We start from the raw sequence: 5,159 nt of genomic DNA on the forward strand, positions 1-5,159 counted from the left end.
GTAAAGCTAATAGTGCTGCTTAGTTACTCAAATTTTGGTATGTTTGCAGAACATTAGGGTGCTTTAATCTGCACTGATGAGAGGACAGATAATAGGATATATCTGAGGCATTTGTGCAGGGATCGGGAGAAAGAGGGGAGGGAAATGACAGGCAAAGAGACAATAAGGAAAGGGGAGTGAATACTGAGAAGAGATTAGGAAAATAAATGGGTTCTTAAAGGGAAAACAAGAAAGAAAGAAAAGAGCAGTGAGGGAAATTAACAGATGAATAAAGAATATTTCATAGCACTGAAAGACAAAAAAGAGAGAAAAAAGACAGGGGTGAAGCAGAAAAAAAGCAAAACCAGGGCAAGGAGAAGGAGGGGGCATCATGCAAACTGAAAATCACATTTAAACTATATGGCTATTAATCTGTTTTGGGATAGATGTGGGGGGAATGTGCAAGGAACGTGTTAACTAGAATGGGAGAAAGTGTGTAGAGGACATTGATAAGGTAGAGAATTAAGGCAACAGGGAAAGTTACGGAAAATATCTAAAAAAATGAATATGATATAGATAGGGTTTTAGAAACAAACCTGAATTTGTCTGCCTAACGCTGCCTCCCTCCTTGCTTCCTTTCTTGCTTGCTTTCATCCATCCCTCCCCTCCTTTCTCCTCTCCCGGGTCGCTGCTGCCTCCTTTCTGTCCTCTCTCCTGCTCACTCCGTTTCGTCCCCTTCACATCTGCCAACCTGGCTCTCTCTTAGCTTTAACCTTCTTCGATTTTTCCTAGTTCCCTGGCCATCCCTGATTTTCTTCTAACTGAACTTCCCGCAGTATCTTTTTTTTTTTTTTTCTCCCCAGAGCTACTATTTTTAGGAAGAGAGAGAGAGAAGAGAATGAGAAAGGGAGAGGGCAGTGAATAAAAGGGTTAGGAGGGGCAGTAAACATTCACAGGGGAAAGAATGAAAATGGGAACTCACCTCTTCACATTCCCTGCCTTCCCTTTTGTCCATTTAGCTGTAATTCAGTAACACTCATACCATACTTAAAAAGAGATAAAGAAAGCTGCAACAATAAGGAGGACGTGACTGATATGTCCCTTTATGCCTTCTGAGTGGTTTCTTTTTCATGGATATTTCCATAAAATTGGTCAATATTGGGGTAAAAATTTTAATTTCAAACAAAATCATTTGGACATAGTCATTTTTCTACCCCAAAGGCCATGTCATTTTTCTCATGAGTAAACCAATGCAGCTTTGTATGTCCTTATTTAGTAAAATGTGTGTGAGTGAGGGTACATGTGTGTTTGTATATGCACACACACTTACAATGTGTTTATATATTTGGGCATATGAATATAGGTATAAATGTATGGAAACCCATGCAAAAATAGAAGTGTGTATTAAAAAAAAATCTATCTTTCAAAACCTGAAGTCGCAGTGTGTGTTTTTATGTATAAATATCTATGTATGTATGTCAATGTGTGTATGAATATATATATATATATATATATATATATATATATATATATATATATAATAGATCCTGCTATTACCTGTATGAATATTTGAGCAGATTTAGTATTCGCTGATTAGATAACACATTTATGTTAGCTTGTATGTATAGATCCCTCTCATTTTGATATATATAGATGCTGATATACATATATATGTTTATCATATGTGTGTATATTTATAAAATCCTACATATGTAGGAATGTAGGGGGTTTCAACATTACTTTTTATTATTAACAAATAGTTTTAATATGAATAATTTTTTAAAAAAATTCTATAAAACGCAATGTTTAATTTGTGTATAAATGTATGAGGACCAGTCTATAGCATAGCGTGCACATACTGTGATCTCTCCTTCTTAATAATAATAGTGCTTTGTGTCAGACAAGAATTTTCTAAATATCCATTTAGTTTGCCCGCTATTTGTATCTAGAAGGTCTCAATATTCCAGGAGAATTTTTGCATAATATTTAAGATTTGTCAACATTTGGATCTGGAAATGACATCGCTTGAAGGATTTGCCAAAAATCATCCCCCCAGTAAAGGGTTCACGTTTGTTTATGTGCAATTTTGCCAAGAATTTTGCCTGCATCTTGTCCTTTTTTTCCTGTGAAAATTGCCCTGGAGCGGAATGGGGCTAACCCTTTCCTATAGCAACTGGCAGAGCTGGTACCTTAGGCCTAAGACATGTTTTGATGTGTAGCCCAAGAATCTTGGACTAAAAGGCACATCACCTTCGACATGACATTCTGGTTTACCTTCTCGGGCTTATGACACTGTAAACCCTTTGCTGTTAGTATTTACTTTTGTTTCGTGGAAATCCCACATTGCGATAAAAATCGACGCTGGTTGGGGCATATCCCTATTTTTTGCTGTCGCTCGTCATCGTGGCATTGGTAGCTGAATATTATTCCTAAGAAAACCTCCGTATAAATATTTTTTTTCTCTTTTCTTGGCCGATTTTGTAATGTGAACGCAAACATACTAATAGAAAATTCGACACTGAAGCCGAATGGCGTATAATAAAATACAGAAGTAATACGTACACCGTGGGGCTATCGTCGTCTGCTCCACCGTGATCAGATTTTGGGGCTTTTTAGAATTAAGTAAAAAATGTAAATCTTCTGGTATATAAATGATATTATTAAGAAATATACCTGTGCATTTTCCTGTACTTTCTGTTTTTTTTCACTTTGCTTGCCATATTTGCTTAGTAAATATAAGTGCTCTAAGTGGAGTCCTACCTCAATTGCTTTAACTGCCTTCCAAGGTAAATGTGAGAAGAATTTTTTTTTTTTATTCCTGTGGTATGTGATTAACTTTACCATTCTGCTCATTCCCTCAGCCCTATAGTTTGTATACATGTGTGTGTTAGTAATTAAGTCTTCAGCCAGGAGTGGATGGGCTGCTCTGTGATCCTGCTTCTGATTATTGTTGTGGTTTCTGCAGCCCCAGTGAGCGGCTCTAAGTCCGGGCTGCACGTCATTTGCAATCTGGAGACTGTTGATCACCTCACTAATTACACCTCCCCCTCTCTCTCCTCTCCTCTCTCCTCTCTCTCTCTCTTTCTCGCTTGCTCTCTCTCATTCCCAGAGTGCATATCAGGAACAGACACACAAAGACATGCGCACTCAACTTAATCAGCCATTTTTTTAAACAGGGCTAAAACGATAATAATTAGCAGAATAAAGACATTCATTTCCTTTCCTCCTTTTCCCAAGCCCTTCACAAGCAAACAGCGAGGCAGCGGATGGCACATGCTTTCACACCCAGCGGACCCAGAACAACAAGCAGAGCCCCCTCTCCGCTCAATCCCTCGCATCTGCACTCCTGCAAAAAGTTCCAGGATTATTCTTTTTTTGTATGATTGTCCTTTTTTTTTTTTTTTTAATTCTTCGACAATTTTTTTTTTCCCTTCTTGATGAACATTCTTCTTTTAATGGATGCTATCAGCTGTAGAGAATAAGCTGAACAGAGAGAGAGAGAGACACACACACACACTATAAATAAGAAGATCGAGCGAAAACTGCGAGGGGGAAATGGAAAGTAAGTTTTTTCTTTAACTTTTATTGAGCAGTTTGTGTTAAATTTAGGTCGGGTATTGATTATCTTTCCAAGCTGATCTTGCACAATCTTTGATATTTTGCTCTCTCTCCCACTCTCTCTCTCTCACACACACTGCTCGCCCTCTCGCTGCCTCACTTTGTTTCTCTCACATACACACACACACATTCCCCATCTGCACAGATCCCGGCTAACTCCCCCTTCCTCTCTTTTCTTTCCTCCGAACTGACATGCCAGGGAGCAGTTTTGAACTGATTGCTGCCCGGTGTCCATTCTTTTTGCTTTTTATTTTCTCTTTCCATCTCTTCCCCCCCCTCCCTTTCCAGTTTTTCGCCGGTGCAACTTGGATTAGGCATCTCAGTGCAAGGGGGGGAGAGAAAAAAAAAACTGTCAGACAGCGAGAAGCTTGACTGTCAAAAAAGTGCCCCAGCTCTCGCGGAGCTCGGGATGTCTGCTAAAGCTCTATATTCCCTTATTCCAAAATAAAAATCCTGAAGCAAGGGTTCCTACTAGCCCCTTTTCCTCACTTTGAATGGTTGGCTACATTTACATTTCAGGCATTTTGAAGCTCCAGGTATGTTTTCTGCACCTCACAGGAGACGTGGGATTTTTTATTACTGAAAAAGTTTCTGTATAGCATCTGTGCATTTTTCTATGTAAAGATATATCTATATACAAATAGCATTCGTCCTTCTTTTTCTTGTGAAAAATTCCCAAACAGCTGGTTTAAAGAATTGCACAAGTGGATGTGCATAGCTGCTTTTTTTTTTTTAGTATCGGTGGCATGGTCTGCTAGGTTTGGATGACCTTGCTGGGGGTGGCCGGGAAAGAAAGGCCATGGGGGATGGTTTTCAGCCTGTCTCCTGGAGCTCTGTTGTCCTGAGCAGGCTCTATGCTTCAGGGGCAGGCATAACTCATCTTTCCCCTCCCTGCTATCAGCCACACTGACTCCGTTGTCTGTGGACACGAGGAAACTAATGTAAAAGAAAACCCCATTTAGTGATATCCCTGGAAAAAAAAATGATCCAAAAAATCCTAAATGCCTTACAATGGAAATAGTTTAATCTGCAATGCGAACGTTACGTTGATATTGCAGTATGAATACCCTACAGCCAAGAGTTAGACTTTAGCCTCTTTCTGTCCTTCTATTTCTACCTTGTTACCTTTCTTTTTAAATCCAGTGTCCCTTAGTCAGTTTGAGAATGCAGCTTTTCAGTGTATTGGAAGTTTGCAGTAGGAGATAAGCTCATTGTGTTACCTGCAAGTTGTGTCGGCTTCTGCCGAGACAAGAGGAGCAGGGGAGGGCAGAATGATCGCCTTCAGTCCTTTTAACCCTCGTCGGCTGTTTCAGGGCTTTATCCTTGTTTCTTTAAAATGAAGACGATAGCAAGGCATGCTTACACACGGGAGAGAGAGAAAGGAACAAAAAAAGCATGAAATAGTAATGGGGGGTTGATATAAGTAAAACAAAGCCCACTTGATGCTGAAGATGGTGGCTAATATTTATCCAAACAGGCTGCTGTGACGGAAGTCTGGTCATCCCGTTGTCTGACAGTTGCATTTCCTCTGCTTCATTCCATTTACCCTTTTTTTTATTAAC

At 39.5% G+C, this 5,159-nt stretch overlaps 1 protein-coding gene across 3 annotated transcripts in view; it reads left to right on the forward strand.

Moving 5' to 3' along the window:
* Positions 1–2,996: 2,996 nt before the first annotated feature.
* zfhx4 (zinc finger homeobox 4) overlaps positions 2,997–5,159 on the forward strand; it is a 126,032-nt gene continuing 123,869 nt past the window's right edge. For 2 of the 3 annotated variants that reach the window (XM_012965236.3, XM_012965241.2), the window contains exon 1: positions 2,997–3,541. The gene's annotated coding sequence lies outside the window, so the exon portion shown is untranslated. Of the gene's footprint in view, positions 3,542–3,699 lie in introns of those variants that run through there. The other variant, XM_012965238.3, reaches the window with a different exon arrangement.

Source organism: Xenopus tropicalis, chromosome 6 (genome assembly GCF_000004195.4).
Source record: "Xenopus tropicalis strain Nigerian chromosome 6, UCB_Xtro_10.0, whole genome shotgun sequence".
In the NCBI taxonomy this organism is placed as follows: domain Eukaryota; kingdom Metazoa; phylum Chordata; class Amphibia; order Anura; family Pipidae; genus Xenopus; species Xenopus tropicalis.